Below are 18,739 nucleotides of genomic sequence, written 5' to 3'. Positions count from 1 at the left end.
TAGATTAATCTAGATTAAAATGGCTCATTTGAATTCTGCCGAAGGCATTCAGAATATGTGTGCTACCCAAATAATGACTAAAGGGCACGTGTTTCTTAAATACAAAGTGACATTTAAATGAACTTGTGGAGAAATGCCAGAGATTTTTATTTTATTTTATTAAAACTAGCATAATAAAGTATGATTTTTTTTTTTTTTTTTTTTTTTTTTTACTTTGAGCAATGATGGAGTTATAATAGACTCTCCTTATGAGCATATAAAACAAAACAGCTCCTTGGAAAAAATGAAATGTAGCCTAATATTGTAGTAGTATAGTTTAAATATAGTTTATAGTAGTATAAATATAGTTTATAACAAAGATATAGTAGTATATATATATATAAATATAGTAGTATAAATATAGTTTATAACAAAGGTCTATTTTTAGTTCAGATTAACTATTGAAGGCAGCAATTTTATTCATAATGTCAAAATAAAACCAACGTAATGTTACTTGAAAGCATTATAGCCTATTCCTGCCAAACTTCCATGGTTGCAGTTAGTGTCACTACAGTAAATCCATGGTAAATGTTGCAGATCTGTGGACACTGGATAGTTTATTCATGGCACAATGTTTCTTCCTGGCTTCCACGCACTTGTTTGATCCGTTAATAACGGAGACATGTGAATGTTTCTCACTAGATCTCGCAGCAATGTTATTACTTAAGTAGCGAATTCAAATGATTTATTTACTGGATACTTATTTACTGAACTCTTAGCGCTGTGTAGTAACAGTGTCGCTTGATCAAGATCGGCTCGCGCTGCTTTGGTCCAAACTTATAAACAAGGGTCTGTCAACCACACAATAACGAGTAGCTCAGTTTCGTTCCGCTTACATTACGTTTAATTGCCATTTGATGTCGGACAATGTTATGGTCGCGCCAGCGTCTCTTACATTATGAGTGCGCTTGCCACGCGCGACCTGCCTACATTTGAAATAACGAAATTTTGGTCGGCAGGAAAAATGGTCCAACGAACCGTTCGGTTTGAAAATGCGTACCGAACACCGAACCGAATTCGGCTAGGTATACATCCGCGCTAAAATATCAAGGTGAAAGTCACCATAGCTTGCTTGCGTAGTACAGACCCAGCTCCCAACCCAACTTTGAGAATAGATTTACGGCGATATTTTTTTTATCGCCCGATAAGAGTCTCACTTTAACGCAGCATGTTAACGCCGATAACGGCCCACCACTAATATATATATACACATACAGAATACAAAATAGCACTAAAATGTAATTTTATTCTTTTAATGAAGCATCATCATGGTTCTTTTCTTTCTCCTTTATGTTAAAGGGACCTTATATGTGTTATGATCAACATAAGAGTAAGTAAATGATGACCGAATATTCAAATATTTCCCTTTAATAAATGTACTGTATATGGGAGGTGGATGCTTTAAAAATTAGATATGAAGCTCAATATCCGAGTACCATGTAGAACACGTGTTTCATGATGCATAATAGTTGAAGCTGAGCCATTTAAGATGGAGTGGGTTTAATTTTTAAACACTCTCTCGGCCAGCTCCTCTGACTCCAGGCTGGATCACATTTGTCAGAGAAGTGTATGTGGAAGGAGAGGTCTATTTTCTTTTCATCTGCCTTGAAGGTCACCTTTCTGGTGACCTTTAATATATCCCTCGAGTGACAAAAGCACAACTCTTTTACCCTCAGAGTTCATTCATGTTTGTGGGACTCTCTGGAAGCTGTTCCCACCAACGTCTCATCTTTCAGAAGTGTCATGTAAAATGAGACATGGGCCAGATGCTGGGAATGTTCAGAAGCCTTCTTGAAATCTACACTCTATAAAAATGTCATGTCAGTTTAAAAAAAAAAAAAAATGCTTAATTTAGTGTGTAACACTAAGTTGACTACTTGAAGATGTAGTTGTTGAAAGTGTTCCTCGTCTGCAGTGCTTAACTCTTTCCCTGCCATTAATGTCATTTTCCGTAATTTATGACACAACGCTTCCCTGACATTGACAGAATTTTCCAACAATCCATGTTTTCACTGTTATACGGTTGAGGGCGCTATTATAATAGATAATGCGTACACGCATCTTCTGAAAGAGTGCTGAATCTCCAGATCGAGAAACGGGCGAAGAAGAAGCAGATAAAAGCGATAGAAGCATTGCTTATGCACATGTAAAATAATACGATCATCAATATTAAACAGCATATGAATCAAAACTGCCAATGTTGCTGAATGAAATGTCGACCCAGGAAGAGGTACAGGACTGTGAAGCTTTGTGGGTGTTGATGGATTCAATCTATTCCATATATGTATTGATCATCGTTCTGAATCTGATCCGGACGTGAAATTGATCCTTGGACAAAAACACAATTTTCTCCGCTTTTTGTTCAAAATGTTTTTTTTTTTTTTTTATGAATCGAACCCACATTCAAATGTGTTGATTAAAAAAGAAAGTATGAAGCTAGAATAAAAGTTTGTATTTTTTTTTTCTAAGCAGAGGCTCTGTTCTTTCTTTTGATATATTGCATGTTCAGATATTAAAACAAAAACAAAAAAATATTCTGGGGGCCATGAAAGTTTAATGAAAACGATCAGTTAAAACTCTAAAGTACACTTTTATGCCCTTTAGTTCATTAATATTATATTCTCTGCAACCATTAAAACAATACTTAAAAGATTTGAAGTACAAGTGCACATTCAATCAACACAGCACTTCTTTTTTGTTGTTCTTTTTTTGTGACTAGATCAACTTAAACTATATTTTTAGTGTCAGATAAAGTAGAAAAACAGACAGTGGTTTGTTAAGCTTGACTAACTACTAAGCATTGTTTGCTCTGCCTCTAGTGTTTTATTTTGTATAGTGCTTCATAAAGAGTGTTTTCACCTGACACAGCACTGTAATTAACAATAACATTAATTACAACATCTATCATGTCTTCTAAAGCACATGGCCTGTTTCTCGTCGAGTTGCACTCCTTGCCCTTTTCTGCTATTATATTCTTTTCTCTGTTTTCACAGGAGTTAAACTGGAACTGACAGTCTGACAAGAACTGCTGTCCAATTGTCCATGTACAGCAGAGACTGGGGATGTCTTTTTTTTTTTTTTTTTTTGGCAGTTTCTCAGTCTTTTTTGTCTTGTCATCTTTAAGTCTTGGTTTGGGATTACGGATTTTTGACTTTCCTAGCAGAGCGCTTTAGCTTTAACCGGATACTGGTGCATATAGGCTAGTTTCACAGAGCCAGACTTTTCGTCAGCATAAAGTCTGATCCACTTTGCAGCTTATTCTGCTCAACAACCAGTCTATTCCAGACTGAAATGCACTGTCTGAACGAATGACTGATCATAGTTTTTTCCTTAGTTTGTTGTTGTTTCAGACCCTGATGAGCAATTACATTTATGTCTATTCATTTAGCTTTTATTCAAAGCAACTCACAAATGTGAAGTATATACACAGCCGATGTAATGTTACCATACCACGTTTTCTTCAAACTACAAGTTGCTGTAAAATTGTTTGTTTGTTTGTTTGTTTACATGGTGCAAAAAAAGCTAGTTACTTTGTATAAGATTTTTTAAGTGCATTCATTTATTCATTTACAGTGCAAAAAAAAGCTAGTTACTGTAGTTTGTATATGGGTTTACATGTATTTGTGTTTGTTTGTTAGCATGTATTTATTTTATTGTTTGCATGTTAATTAATTTATATGCTATTGTTTGTTTACTTTTTTAAGTGCAAAAAAGCTTGGTTTGTATAGGCGTTTTATGTAAGGCAAAGCGTGTTAGTTAGTATGGGGATTCATTAATTTAGTCATTCATTCATTCATTCATTCATTCATTCATTCATTCATTCATTCATTCTGTCATTTGTTCATTCATTCTATAATTCATTCATTCGTTTATGCATTCATTGTCATTTTTTTTGTTATTTATTCATTTACTTCAGATCAGTGCGTGCATTTTTCCAGAAAGTGCTTATGCGCAAACGAGTCTGATACTACACTCAGGCATGCTTTATATCTCATAGACCAATGATCATATTTCTGTCTCTTTCCTTTTCTTCATAAAGCCACAACCAATACTGGAGATCTGAGTGCTTTCCAGCATGAATAGTATAATTTTGTGGATTTTTCAACCCCATCTCTGCAGTATTACACTATTATGGACTTCTCAAGTGACTATTTAACTATTATCACACAGACGTCTCTGTGTGGCCACATGCTGCCTCATTAGCATGAACATGTTGATCTCAGCCCCTTTAAGCACTCGTGTTGGATCTCTATGCGAATGAGCAGCGCTACAGTGGTACGTGACAAAGGGATTTGTGAATGATGGCTTCTAATAGGGGAGCCCATTAGGCGTGTACTGTGGTCTCCTCACAGTAATGATGAGAGGGCTTGCTGGGGGGTCCCGTCTCACGATCCCTCTTAGCCTCCATTTGCATGACGGCTCACATCCCGTCTTAACACTAAGTCTACACTGAGTTCCTAACATTGACGCTCATTGAGCACTGGCCTTTTCCCGTGGCTCTGTATAGAGAGGTTTTGCATACAGAGATGTGGCGGTACTTGCCACGTATATGTTATTATGCAGCATAAACAATACACAGAGTTGCATTTTTTATTTTTATTTTTGGATGCCATGGGAAAGATGTGCACTTTTAAGGTAGATGTTTGAAAGATTTTGCAAGAATGTATTTCATGAATGTTGTGCTCTCTTCTCTGTTTATCGTATGGAGGCCTTTAAGAGCATGATGCCTTTTTGAGTCTATTTTTTAAAAATATATATATTTTTTTTTTATATCTAGTTTATTATTTATTTTTCTGCTGAGTATAACAGCGCAGAAACACCAGAAGACAAAAATACACATATCCATTGGTGTCACTCTAAAAAGTCAAACAGTTGATGTAACCCATAGTAGGGCAACACAAATACTATGGAAGTCAATGGGGTACATCAACTGTTACTGACATTCTTCAAAATATCTTCTTTTGTGTTCAGACAGGTTTGGAACAATTTGAGGGAGAGTAAATGATGACAGGATTGAATGACTCTTTTTAATCCGATGGTAAATGTATGTGAATGTGATTTGTGTACATTTTGTTTGTGATTTCACTAGAACGGATGGAGAGCTGAGGATATAGATTGTGTGTGGGAAAGAACATTGCCTGCCACTTTTAGTGACTGATAACGATCACAATGAACCCTCTGCAAAATATTATAATATGCAATTTACAGTGCTCGATAGACTCTTAAAACCAGGGATTAGAAACTCAATGTTTTCATTTTGATTCATTCTTTGAGCAGATACCGTGTTTTATGCTTTGGCTCCAGCATTCCTAATGGTAATCGGTTAGAGCAAAATGTTATTTATTTTGATTATTTGATTTAGATTTTTTATTTTGTATTTTTTCCCCTAATTAACGTTACGTTACGTTACGTTACGTTACGTTACGTTACGTTACGTTACGCTACGTTACGTTACGCTACGTTACTTTACTTTATGTTATGTTACGTTACGTTACTTTTTGTTGTATTTGTTCTCCAAACCGCTTGCCCTATGTCGGATCGCTGAGATACTGGAGCCTATCCCAGCATCTCGGACCATAGTCTTTCCGTTTCGTTTAGTTTCTCTTGACTCATCATCAAACAACCATAACTAGAACAAAAGAGTAACCCAATCAGTTAAATATGCAAAATGGTGCCTTCGAGTGCAAGACTGCAAAGATGATCAATAATAAAACATGTTTTGTTTCCTGAAAGCATGCTGGAAAATGATTTGGAGTCCCCAAGTCACTTTTGTGTTTGTTTTGAATGCATTTTTAGTTCACATATACAAACATTAGGAGGAGGGGGGGGGGGGGGGGGGGGGCATTCTGGGAGATTGTGCTATCTGTTCTGAAAAGTTCTTGATTGTGGTGCAGAGAAACAGAGCCTTTGGCACTATGTGCTTAGTGAATTGGGACACAAATGCTGGTGGCATTGTTGTTTTTTTTTTTAAATATTTCGACGCACATTTTCTTTGAGTCATGCGGTAAGCCCCTCGTGGTGAGCTGAGGTGGCCTTGCACCGATTATCCCCGCGATTGCGAAACATGACCACCTGCTGGCATTTTGCCCTTAGTCAAAATCCCTACACTGCTGAAGGACTTGTTTATTTTTCCTCTGGTGGTACTGTTTTTACGAAACAAGTTTCACAATTACCGTGTGCCCAGGGATAAGGCTAAACATGAAGACATGGGCAGGCAGGCACAACTCCAGCTAAATATAGCACAAATGATTAGCTGTGCTGAGAGGGAGTTTGGGCTCGGTTAGACTTGGAGGAAGGCAGATGCTCAATTAGAGGGAGAAACTGCCTCCTCCGAGGTTACCAAAAGATAAAAACTACACAGAACACATGAAATCTTACTGATATTTAATAGCCATTCAACTCTGTATTTTAATACATCAGAGGTCAGGATTTTTTCTACCTTGGTAATTACTGACAATGTTTAAAGAGGCACTTTTTTAAAAATGTCTTGATTTTGTGTTTGGGGGTCTACTAGAATAGGATTTTATGCTTGATTTTTTTATACACACTTTTTTCAACATTTTTACTTCCAAGTCTGTCAGTAACTCTCTGGGATGAGTTTCCTGTACAAGGACGTAACTTGCTGCTTAAAGGGATAGTTTACCCAAAAATGGAAAAATCTGTCATCATTTACTCACCCTTAATTTGTTCCATATCTCTATGAATTTCTTTCTTCTGCTGAACACAAAAGAAGATATTTTGAAGAATGTCGGTAACCAACAGTTGATGGACCCCATTGACTTCCATAGTATTTTTTTTTTTCTTTTTCATACAATGGAAGTCAATGGGGCCCATCAACTGGTTTGGTTTGGTTACCCATTTTCTTCAAAATTACCCAAATTTGGAGGGCTAAACATTCCAGTGCTGTTAAACTAAATAATAGCACTCTTAAAATTTTGCTTGGCCAAACCAGATTAGGATTGTGACTGGTAAATAAATACAATATTTGATTTTGAGCAATGAGTATTGTTTTACTATTGCACTCTATTTGTCCCTACTAATCCATAAGACCCAACTAATCTGTAATTTCCATCTTTGATTATTATCATGTTTATCGATTAGTTTTTGGTCGTCCCATTTACTTTATCTAGCTGAATCTTCCACAGGTTACTAAGAAAAGCTTCTCATACCATAAGTCTTTCCCCTCCTCTGCTTAAATGCCATTAAAGCCTCTCTTTCATAAAGCTGGCTCTCTTCTCTGAACAACTTTATGCCTATTACAGGCAGCCTACATCTACTGGTTATCAACCACAGCCCATCTGCTGCCTGGAACCAAAATAAATGAGAAAGAATGGACTTTTCAAATGCTGTGCTGTTCATTATGAGTGCTTTTAGTGTGACCTATTTGAATGAATTGCTGTATAAGTTAGTGCAGAACTTTTAAGCCAAGAACAAAATCACGAGCCTTGGCAAGAGCACTACATTTATTGCGGCAATTTATGAAAAGAATTGCTCAAAATGTGCAACACAGCACTGCATAGCAAAACAGATTTACCTTTATAAATACTGCTTTGTCAAGCTATTCATCTGTCCACTTTGTCAGATGAGCTTTTTTTATGCCAGGTTCAAACTACACAATATGTGTGTGTTACGATAGGCACGATTATGTGATTTTGACTCCTAAATTTTTGTTGTGTGTGGGCAAGAAACATATTAGACTACACGTTGCTTCCCAATCAATCATCGCTAGCTGCCTTTAATGATGTGCATGATGTCATCAAGAAGGCGGAACTGGCTTCACAAGAGCATAAACAAACAATAGTTGTACTAGCCTAATGCTAATCCCAGTACTAGTGTGATGCTAATTCGGACACTGAGTGCTCCAGAAGGGCTGCCGCTTTTGTATATTTTGTGCTTGCTGTTTAATAATCATTTGAAACTTAGCAAACTGGTAGCTCCAGTAGTAATGAAAATAATATTGAAATCTGTCGTGGAAATTAGCATGTATAAACCTTAATTAAACTATTTAATCAATTTAAACTGAATTTATACCTGTATGATATTACGCTGTAGCCACATTGGATCAGCGGTTCGGAAAATGGATGGATGATTGACTCAGCTGCATTGTGGGTATTCTTTAGTCATTCAGCATCCATTGGTTGCACACTCATTATTGCGGTGCATTATGGGATTGAATGAGTGCACTTGATAACGTCCACTATGGTTTCGGACACCACTACAAATGGCTGTCCCCTCAAATAGTGCCCTATTTAAGGGTATAGGGGGTAATTTCAGACACAGCCCTAGTATTTATGTTGTGACGTTGTGAAGCGTTGCAGACATGGAGTTGTTTGTCCTCCATTATGACTCACTATACGAGATGAAATGATGAAATCAAAACGGCATCTGATGTCAAATGGATTGTGCCAAATTCGGGCTGATATTGTGTAGTCTGAAACCTTGCATTCGAGGTCTGAAGGAATATATATATATATTCCTTCTGACCTCTAGAATAGAATAGAATATATTCTATTCTATTCTATTCTATTCTATTCTATTCTATTCTATGAACTGTATTAAGAAGTCTTTGCTTCATGAATGGTTATTCATACTCATTACCATGGGTTAGTAATTAATCCTGAGAATTCTGGTTTTGAGATATCACACTGTAAATTAAGAGGTCAGAAACACTGACTGGATGAATACACAACATATTTTTAAAAACAGCTTGTTTATTTGCAAAGCTGTTGCCATGTAACTATCCACACTGGCTGTTTTCAGTTCAATGCTGGAGCTATTCAGTGTTTGAACAACTAACAAGTCCTAGTGAAGAGTGACTGAATTAACCAGGTTTATATAGGCAGAAACTAACAAGCAACAGCTGAATACAATCATGGCTGATAGTCTGGGCAGTGGGTTATGGGTAATGCAGTCTTTGGAGTGCCCTCTGGTGGTTCTCAAGGGCACTCCAGTTGGTGACTGTAAAAGTATGCATGTAAACCTATTTTAGGAGATATCCAAAACAGAATTAGGAACCTTTAAAATAACATAATAGTGGCACTTCAATCTTTTGTGCAGTGAAAGTTTATTGATTGAACAATAGATTAAACCTTATTTTTAAGAGTGCAACACCCACTTTTCACCATCCAATCAATTCCTGATTGAAAAATCAAATCTTGTCCAGTATTTTTTTTTTATAGTTGAATATCCTGAATATCCTGTTTCATCCCCCCAAGTACCCCCTTGTAAGCTGAAAAGCGACATCTATCTTTTCAATAGCAATCGACAAATCAAATTGTTCATGTACAATATGTCAGCCGTATTTGTGATTGCTTTTAAAGGCAGTGCACTGACATCGGGACACGTATGTGAACTCACACATCCAGAAACACTCTCTGAGATGACACAAGCAGAAGCACGTTCACACCCCTTCATCCTCACCCACTGTGTGGTATTGACCCAGCCTCTAATGGACTAGTTTGGAGGGAGGACCACGTCTCCACGGAACACTTAGAGAAAAACCGAACTCCATGCGCAAGTCACAGCAGAGCAGCTCAGCTGAGGCCTGAAGTGTGGGTGGGAACGATAAAGCCGGAATATCTAAGTCAAGCTGGGATCATTATCCCATCTTAATGCACTCTCTGTTTGGCTTGGTGTGCTCCCACTTTTATTTCCTTCGAGAGGCTTGAGTGCCGTGTTTACTCGCCAATTACTGCTGCTCCCTATCGTTAGAGGATGGATCCTCTCAATTATATATTTTCTCTCATTTCATAAAGAGAGAGATGTAAATGGCGTGTGCCTGGATGCATATCGTATGCTGAGTTAAGCGCAGTCTCCTCAAATCAAAGCAGTTTGGCATCTGAAATCACAAACCGAGCCCACGTTCAGTCGTACGGCAACCCCCACTGAGAGTGTTCGTGCGATTCCCAGACTATGCCGGCTGGGCGTGAGCACATGTTCCAGCATGTTAGATTTAGCATTGTCGAGTGGGTTGAACGCAGCTTATAGACTCTGTGAAATCTAAATCGGAATTTAGTCTGTGTCTCTTAGCTTTGAGGCCATTTATAAGCACTGCACATTGATAAAATTAACTTTAAGCAGATATACATATTTAACATGAACAGTCTTTCTTATATTGGAAAACAGTCCATCCATGCATGCTTGCATGCTTGCATCCATCCATCCATCCATCCATCCGTCCGTCCGTCCATCCATCCATCCATCCATCCATCCATCCATCCATCCGTCCGTCCATCCATCCAGATAACTAGTCCGGAAAATCTTAATTTCATGTTGTCTAGAATTATTTGCATCAAGTAATTAGTAAAATGATATTTATGGCTCAGATGATTGGCTCAACACATCATGGCTGCAGAACTAAGCACTTATTAACAACGATTGTAAATTTCAAATCAGGTTCTGTGGGGGAGTCTGACATTCTCATTAAAACACACAAATATGGTTTGGAGTCGTCTTGTTATATATTATTTTTTATTTTATTTATTTATTTTTTAATAAATGTGGATAAATTAGCAATTTGCAATAATTCCGTAATGCAAAATAGTGTGTTATTATAACAGGATTATAATGCATTTCCAATGTATTTTCTGTTAAGTTTATTGCTTAGTTAATATGTGTGGTGAAAATAGACTCAGTGCCTAAATTATACTAGTTGCATCTATGCTTCTGTTCCTGCTCCACAGCATCACTTATGCAGGCAATGTGGATGCTATTCCCTGTTAATATGGCCATCAAAATAAATGTGCAATGCCTACACACGATCTTGCTCTATGATGAAAGAAATCCTGAAATGTGTCCCAGTTGGCCAAATTGTGGTAAAAACTGCACAGTGTGTACTCAGCCTAAGATGCCAGGGCTTTTGTGAAAGAAACTTTCACTTCAAAGCAAAAGAGAGGAACTAACAGGAAAAAATGACCTTTGTATTGAAAAAAAAAAAAAAAAAATCTACGGCAGCCATTAATACATAAGTGCTACGGTGGGTAATGGAACGATCAGAGGGTGCCGTGACACCCCACTAGAATATTGGATACAGCTCTTTGCTCCTCTGTCTTTTTAACCTCACTCTGGGGCTCAACAGAGCAGGCGGATAACACAGAGTCACTGAGGACAGGCCAAAAGTGAGTCAGAGTCTTGACAAAGAAACGCTTGTTCTCCCGAGGCAGCTGGGCTCATTCTGATGATGCACTGAGGAGAGAACGGCCATGTACATAGACACTAATCTGCACCCTGTGTCATACTCGATATAGGGACTGGGAGCTCTGTGATCTAAAGCCGGTGTGATGAGAGGATATTGCATTGTTAAGCTGATCAACTCAGTCAGCACATATTCTCTTGCAGGAGACATATACATCTTTTGCATGTATAAGATCAATGATGGCACACATTTTAGATTATGCAATATGATTGTGTAGCACTTAATTTTACAGTCCTGTTCCCCATGTACATATTATGCATTTATCATAGTAATTGCAATAACTGGGTAATAACTAGGTAACCCTGAACCTACCCCTAAATCTAACCTGAACCCATGTTGTTACCTTATTGCCCAGGGCCAGTACTTAGGTATGTACACTGTAAATGCACGTAAGTGCACATACTGTAAAATAAAGTGCATCCATTTTGTATTTCCCCAATATTTAAAGCATGTGTGTGTGTGTGTGTGTGGGTGGGTGGTCCTGGTAAACCCTACGTCACAAAGATGTCCCCACAAAGATATCCGAAATCCTTGTGGGGACATTTTTTTGGACAACTTATATATCATATTAAGTCATGTTTTTTGAAAATGTAAAAATGCAGAAAGATGGGTAGGTTTAGAGGTAGGGTTAGGGAATATAATACACAGTTTGTACAGTGTAAAAATCATTATGTCTATGGAATGTCCCCATAAAACATGAAAACCCAATGTGTGTGCATTGTGTCAAGTCAAGTCACCTTCATTTATATAGCGCTTTTAACAATACAGATTGTTTCAAAGCAGCTTAGTTACAGTGTTACAGTAATAGGAAATTAATGGAACAGAGATTGTTTTGGCTTTACAGCAGCTCTAGAAAAAAGGTATTGTCCAGCTAAAGTAAGTTTTTGATTGATCCATTTCCGTTGTAAAAATCATTAGTTATTAAATTAGGGGCCGCTTACACCACACCGTTTTAACTGTGTGTGTGTGTGTGTGTGTGTGTGTGTGTGTGTGTGTGTGTGTGTGTGTGTGTGTGTGTGTGTGTGTGTGTTTGTGTGTGTGTGCGTTAAAAAAACATAATACATTTATTGGCATCCTGTCCACCACAACAAACTTTTTTTTACATTTTTTTGATGAAGACCTTGAGAAGAAAGTTTAGAACATGTGAAAGTAGTAAAATACAACATTTGGCCAATACAATACATTGTTCAACATATGAGGGAAATCACATTTGTATGTGACAGAAAAATAGACAGAATTCTCCTGTGACTGTGTGTACAGTGCACATTGTTAAGCTAGTGAGAGCATGAAAGTGTGTTTTAAGATACATTTTGTCCACAAGGCCAAAACTGCCCATAGTTGAAGAAACATTCAGTAATAGAAATAGTTATGCAGGAACAAAATCTGCAAAATTTGCACAAAAGATATCTGAGGAAGAGGATTTTTTTGGCTTGGCTTTCATCAAAGTAAGGGACAAAAAAAAAGTCTAATTAAGAAGTTCTAATTAGGTACATGGAGTTGAGAGATCATCAGGGAGAGTAAACGAGATTGAGAGAGAGAGAGAGAGAGAGAGGAGGAGGGGCGGGGGGGGGGATTGTTGGTTGGGTGAAGAGATAAATTATATATACAATAGCGTACAGCCTCAGCGACCCTTTTGATATTTTTTTTTTTTTTTTTTTTTTTTTTTTTTTGTTGCTTCCAGACCAAACAGCATTTTGACAAAACTCCACATTTTGAAACCACTTGGAAGCACCTGACAGCTTCAAGTCGACATGAAGAGAGTGGAAGTTAATACAAAGTTCTGTCATGAAACTCTAGATATCGCAGACTAATTGGTCCTTAACTCAATCTGCTTGCAATCAAATCATTCTCTATTGAAGGGCACATCTGATCGGTTCCTGCTGTATCTGTAGCCTAATGAGCTCGTTGCTCAACCTTCAAATACTTGGTCAGCTTTTGCTGTAGCAGTTTCCAGCACACTTTCAGAAACCCTCCACCTTCCCCAGCTCCACCTGTATAGATCTGCTACGGGTAATTGTACAGCAGCAGCATGTCTTACTTGCTCACTGCAGCATGTTGTGTATTGACAGTAGCAAGTCAGCAATAACCAGCAGCAGCAGCGTAGCAGATCATATCCATTACCATGCCAAACACTCCGAGAGTTGTCATGGCAGAAACGTTTTTGGGTTAAAGATTACGAGAACACATTAATAAAAGAATTTGCATGTGCATATTATTCATTTATAAGGAACAATGAAATATTCCATAAACAAATGTCATGTTGAAAAGATATTCCTAATATCATTATTGTTTGTTTTTTTATGTTTGAGCTCATATATCTCCATTTTAGTAACAGTCTGAGTAATATAAGTCTTAAAGGAATAGTTCACTTTTAAAATGAAAATTTTGTCATCATATACTCTCCCTCATGTTGTTTCAAACCTGTATGAATTTCTTTCTTCTGCTGAACACAAAGGAAGATATTTAGAAGAATGTCAGTAACCAGACAGTTTTTGGGTCCCATTGACTTCCATAGTAGGAAAAAAATATACTATGGAAGTCAATGGGACCCAGAAACTGTCTGGTTACTGACATTCTTATAAATATCTTCCTTTGTGTTCAGCAGAAGAAAGAAATTCATACAGGTTTGAAACAACATGAGGGTGATTATATGATGACAGAATTTTCATTTTAAAGTGAACTATTCCTTTAAACTGTAAACCCTTAAGTGTTGACTTTCTAAAAAAAAAAAAAAAAAAATTTTTATATATAGTTATGTGTATATTCAGAATGACTTATGAGCAGTACACTTTTTTTTATTTTTGGGTATGTCATTTATGCCCCACTTGCCAAAATGGGGTGTGTAGGGAAAGAGGGTTAATATGATACACACTTCAACTAACAGAATCCCACAAAAATATTTTATTATCTTTTATTTGCATTGTGGCATTATTTTCATGACCAACAATCAGTTATTGCATAATCCAGTTCAATTGGAGTCATCAGATTAATCAAAATGATCATGAAAACCGTGTCACAATGCTAATGGTCCTAAAATATGACTCATATTTTTGAGATTTACTCAACTACCACAAGCTCATAGAGGAAATTTTACATTACACCTACAGTCAGTTCACCCTGAAAGAAGTAATTAAAATGGTGCAATCGACAGAGAGAGAGAGAAAAAAAAAGTGCTGGTTTATGCAGCGTTTGTTTGTGCAGTGGCATGCATTTAGAGATTAAAACAGAACAAACTGTAATTGTGCCAACTGTCCAGTGGGACAGATACAACCAAGAGCATCGCAAGAGGCAGACAACTGTAAAAGAAACACTTGAAATAATAACAAGGATTTGTTTTCAAAGAGAATGGAGCTAAATATATTGCGTATGGCAGCTATTATCAAGAGTGATGGTAGGAACGTTCAAACAGCGTGACACTTCTGGGTCGTTATAAATGTCCTCGCTCTTGCCGCATTCCGTTTTCTTTTTGTTCCATTTGTTTTCTGAGTCGAAAAGAAAAGCGGGTGTCTAGCTCTTGTTTTTGTCCTGGAAATGCATTGGCCGTCTTGTCCCGAGAGGCGAAAAATCCAGACAGACATGCTTTGTGTCTCGTGTAAATGTCCCTCCTCCCTTTCTCCTTTCACAGGTGGATGGAGCTCCAGAATCGGCAACGCTGTCAGTCGTGGCTCTGAGCGGCAGATACTCTCATGTTCCCGGGCCAATGCCTCGAGTCTCTGCTCTCTGCCAGCCTGTCCCGAGTCTGCAGCTATACTCAGAGCTAACGCTGCCAGTGGAGCCTTCATGAGCATCTCCAGCCTTTCTACACTTCTCAGATAGAGGTACACTTCAGATCACACTGCCGGGAGGTGTTCAAGGAATAATGCAACCACAATTCTGTCATCATGTATTCACAAGCCTGCTAAAATATGACTTTCTTTCTTCCTTGAACACAAGAGAAGATGTTATGCACTGCTCTTTTATGAAGAGTGAACAAAGAATGTCAAGCACCATAAAGCAAACTAAAGGTTTCTTTAAAGCAGTTCAAGTGACGTGTGCACTAAATAGTCTTCTGAAGCCAAGCAAATTGAAATTTAGATATTTAGTTATTTATAGAAAGTCTTCCCTTAGGCTCTTTTTTTTTTTTTAGATTTGAGAGCTGCAGTGTAGATTATAACTGTGAATAATTTACATTTAGGACTTTTCCTCAAACATAGCTTTCAAATGGTTTCAAAAGACATCAAATATAGTTCATTGTAGGGATCACTTTTATGGTGCCTTAGTCAATGTGTGGAAAAGATCAGATTGGATATTCTTCTAAATTGTGCCTTTTGTGATCTGTGGAGGAAAGAAAGTCATGTGGGTTTGGAACGAGATTACTATATTTTCATTTTTGGGTGAACTGGCCCTTTAACATTGTCCTAGATGTGGAATTTCACACCTAAAATGAAAAAGCAGAAGAGATGTTGATGTTGGCAGCTGTCATGCCGTAACTTGATGAGACTCTGAGAGAGGAATCTTTATTAACATTCTTTGAGACATTTAGGTTTTATTCAGGCAAACAGCATTTATTTTTTTTTTCAAAAGTTGTTTATAGTATGAACAGCAAAAACATTGGATGAGTATTTAAATATATTATATATATATATATATATATATATATATATATATATATATATATATATATATATATATATATATATATATATATATATATTTAAATACTCATCCAATGTTTTTGCTGTTCATACTATAAACAACTTTTGAAAAAAAAAAAAAAATGCTGTTTGCCTGAATAATATATATATATTCAGCAGTAATGCAAATATTTCAACAGTAATGCAAATGTATCATTTAATCTGTATCATCTTTTTATTCATCAATGAACCCTGAAAAAAAAAGTATCACGGTTTCCACAAAAATATTAAGTACCACCATTTTCGACACTGATAATAATGTTTCTTGAGCAGCAAATCAGCATATTAAAATGATTTCTGAAGGATCACGTGACACTGAAGACTGGAGGAATGATGCTGAAAATTCAGCTTTGACATCACAGGAATACATTACATTTAAAAATATATTCAAATAGAAAACATTTATTTTTAGAGTTTAGAAAATAACGCTATAATCAGATTCTTGTTTTTGGACAGATGTTTCAGCCTGGACTTTCAGCTTGGATTTCAAGTAGTTCTTTACATGCCCAATGTCATATAAGCTTCATACATTACAAAATGCATCAGTCATTACTATGTAAACCATGTACTGTAACGGATATTGACTACACTGTCTGAACAAACCAATCTGATTTCATTACTTGTGAAATGACAGTGCAGACTGTCAGTTCTAAAGATTAGAAAACAAATCAGAATGTTTTCTCCTCATTTATTACTTCATATCCAAAAATGACAGATGTGTGATTCAAAACACATCCATGTCAAACACTGCTTTCTATTGTCTAATCATCTGGATATGATGCGTTTACATAATCAAGTTGTAAGGCACACAAAGCTCTCCACACGTGATTCAATTTAGATTGTATGATGTTGTTTTTGAGTGGCAATATAATGGACAAAAAGACAAAGATATGCTGTTAGAGTTAACTTTTTCATTAAAATAGGAATCTGTAAGTTAATAGAAATAGAAATATATATATATTCTCCTCAGCTCATATTCTTATACTTAATGGTTTCCATCTTTCATATTTGCATGTTACAGAACAGGCATGTATTATATACGACTCAAACTGCAAGCTAATTTTCATATTTCTGTTATTTAATATCCTCCCACAGCTGTTTCTAGCTGTTATTTTGCCTTAGCCATTAGTCATAACTCATACTTGGTGGCATAGAGATTAATATTTTTACTGTCATAGTTGTATAAGAAAAATAAATACAGTTGCTTGCTGCCTAGTAGCATTCGTGAAAAAAAGCTAGATCCAGCTCAACAAAGTCACAGCTAAGGTCAGAGGTCAACTAAAGGTAAAAAAATGAAATACAGAAGAAGTAGGTATGTTCTTTCTGGAAAACAGGCCTGCCACGGTCTGGCGCATACCCTACCTTGCCTAATTCAACGTGAAGGGTTCTTTAAAGCTCCAGAAACATGATGCTTTCAGAGTTGACTGGTGAGGCCCTCTGGGTAATAGCCTCAGTCCAATGCATTTCAGTGGCAGCTGACTCTAAATGTCGCATCAATAGTCCGAAACATCATTTTTCTTTGGGTATAATATGACCGAAATGCCACAGAAACACGTGAAACCGATGCAGGTGCTCTGAATGCACTGAGTGAATGAAGTCAGCTAAATGGTGCTGTCAATGTACCGTACATATATAGAGCAGTTGATTGTGTCTGCATGTCCTTAAATTGTTTTGTATAGGGCAGAAATATAGATGCAATTTATGATGTTTTGTGAGTAATGGTGCTGTACTTTTTGGTGCAGTGCCCAGCATTGTTTTGTGCATTTATTCCTTAAGGGGTGGAATACATAACTGTTACAATCCAAGTGTGTACTGTATATTAGGGCTGTGAAACTATTGCATAAAAAAATATATGTTTCCAATGTTATATATGTTAATATTATACATTATTACAAATTAATTAAAATATTATTGCGTGTAAAAAAATTAAATAAATCAGCCCTGTACTTAGTTGGATTTGTTAGAAGTTTTATTTGTTTTTTGTTCTGTTTTGTTTTGCGGCTCGAGACGCTAAAGACACAACACAAGCAGTTTGGAGAATAGATGTTTTTTGTTTTGCTCAATATTGCTTAGTTTTGCTTTGTTTTGTTTTGCGGCTCGAGACGCTAAAGACACAAGTTTGGAGAATAGATGGGGATTTTTTTGCTTTGCTTTGCTGCGCTGTTTGAGGCGCAAAAGACCCAACACAAGCGGTTTGGAGAATAGATTTGTTTTGTTTTGTCCCTCTGCCCAAGACACTAAAAACCCTACATAGGACAAGTGGTTTGGAGAATGGATGTGTTTTTTCCTACATAGGACAAGCGGTTTGGAGAATGGATGTTTTGTTTTGTTTTGTTTTGTTTTGTTTTGTTTTGTTTTGTTTTGTTTTGTTTTGTTTTGTTTTGTTTTGTTTTGTTTTGTTTTGTTTTGTTTTGTTCGTTTCGTTTCGTTTCGTTTCGTTTCGTTTCGTTCGTTTCGTTTCGTTTCGTTTCCCAAGACACTAAAGACCCTACATAGGACAAGTGGTTTGGAGAATGGATGTTTTTGTTTTGTTTTGTTTTGTTTTGTTTTGTTTTGTTTTGTTTTGTTTTGTTTTGTTTTGTTTTGTTTTGTTCTGGTCCTCGGCCCAAGACACTAAATACCATACATATGATAAACGGTTTGGAGAATGGATGTTTTGTTTTGTTTTGTTTTGTTTTGTTTTCCGGCCCAAGACAAGCGGTTTGGAGAATGGATGTTTGTTTGTTTTTTTTCTACATAGGACAAGCGGTTTGGAGAATGGATGTTTTGTTTTGTTTTGTTTTGTTTTGTTTTGTTTTGTTTTGTTTTGTTTTGTTTTGTTTTGTTTTGTTTT

The 18,739-nt window shown here is 36.7% G+C and overlaps 1 protein-coding gene across 2 annotated transcripts in view; it reads left to right on the top strand.

The window, feature by feature from the left end:
• LOC307166831 (leucine-rich repeat and fibronectin type III domain-containing protein 1-like protein) overlaps positions 1 to 18,739 on the top strand; it is a 111,188-nt gene that overhangs the window by 33,412 nt on the left and 59,037 nt on the right. For both annotated transcript variants that reach the window (XM_079885527.1, XM_079885528.1), the window contains exon 2: positions 14,859 to 15,051. The gene's annotated coding sequence lies outside the window, so the exon portion shown is untranslated. The remainder of the gene's footprint in view (positions 1 to 14,858; positions 15,052 to 18,739) is intronic.

Source organism: Squalius cephalus, assembly GCF_949319135.1.
Source record: "Squalius cephalus genome assembly, chromosome: 11".
NCBI classification, from domain to species: domain Eukaryota; kingdom Metazoa; phylum Chordata; class Actinopteri; order Cypriniformes; family Leuciscidae; genus Squalius; species Squalius cephalus.
Note: the sequence above shows the minus strand (reverse complement) of the source record. Positions and strands in the feature narration are given on the sequence as shown.